This window comes from Formica exsecta, unplaced genomic scaffold (genome assembly GCF_003651465.1).
Source record: "Formica exsecta isolate Colony F162 unplaced genomic scaffold, ASM365146v1 scaffold5, whole genome shotgun sequence".
In the NCBI taxonomy this organism is placed as follows: domain Eukaryota; kingdom Metazoa; phylum Arthropoda; class Insecta; order Hymenoptera; family Formicidae; genus Formica; species Formica exsecta.
In genome coordinates this window covers 109,817-111,132 of record NW_021852241.1, presented here as the reverse complement: position 1 = coordinate 111,132, position 1,316 = coordinate 109,817, and the positions used below count along the sequence as shown (strand labels likewise).

General features: G+C 36.6%; 1 pseudogene; it reads left to right on the top strand.

Annotated features, from left to right (window-relative positions):
* Nucleotides 1-400: 400 nt before the first annotated feature.
* LOC115241498 overlaps nt 401-1,316 on the top strand; it is a 2,779-nt pseudogene continuing 1,863 nt past the window's right edge.

Here is a 1,316-nt window from a genome sequence, read left to right as displayed (position 1 = left end):
GTGTGGAGGGTAAACAGACATGTCTACCTCATCAAACTGAACGGATCAGAGCGAAGCGTCCTCTCCAGTTAATTTATAGTGACCTATGTGGACCAATAGATATCATATCATTTGATGGAAAGCGGTACCTGTTGACATTCATTGATGATTTTACACATTTCACAGTAGCATATACAATAAAAGCCAAATCAGAAGTACTTAAGCATTTTAAAATGTTTCAATCGATGGCGGAAGCACATTTCAATCTAAATATATCTCCCATGAGATTCGACAGCATTTCGAAAATTGCGGAATTCAGTACGAATTCACAATTCGTTACACACCGCAGCAAAATGGAGTCGCTGAGAGAATGAACAGGACTATAATTGAAAAGGCACGGTGTATAATCTTAAATTCCAAGATGAGCAAAATTTTCTGGTCGGAAGCAGTAATAGCAGCAGTATACTTAACTAATCGGAGTCCAACAATTGCGCTAATGGACAAAGTGCCAGCTGAACTCTGGTTTGGAGAAAAGCCGGATCTCCGTAAGTTAAAAGTCTTTGGATGTGTTGCATATCTTCATGTTCCAAAAGAGTTAACAAACAGTAAATTTGAATCACGTTCTAAACATCGTAAAATGGTTGGTTATTGTGCTAATGGTTATCGACTCTGGTGTCCTGAAAACAATAAAATAATTTTAGGGCAAGATATTGTTTTAATGAATCAAAATTCACATTTGAAACGAGAGATTTCTACGATGGCTCGGACTCAATTCAAGAATTAGAAAAGGATGAAGTATCTTCAAACTCAGGTGAATCCTCAAATGCAGGCGGAGCAGAAGAGGAAAATACAAATGAATCAAACAATAGGAAGATGTTATTGAAACAAGATGTCAGCAACTTAAGAAGAAGTACTCGAAACAGAAACAAACCTAATTATCTAGAAGACTTTACTGTCTTGGCCCTGTCTGCTGAAGCATTTGTAGAAGATGTGCCTGAATGTTTCGATGATATTCAAGAAAGAGATGATAAAAATCAATGGTTATGTGCAATCAATGAAGAGATGACATCGCTTATCGAAAACAAAACTTGGGATCTGGTATCATTACCCATCGGAAGGAAAGTTATTGAAAATAGATGGGTGTTTAGAATCAAAAGAGATCAAGATGGAAATATTGATAAATATAAGGCTCGTTTGGTGATCAAAGGATGTTCACAAAGAAAAGGTTTGGATTATCAAGAGACATATGCACCTGTTGCGCGTCTAACCACCGTACGAACTCTTCTATCAATCGTAAATCAATTAAAACTCAAAACTAGGCAGTTAGATGTCAAAAA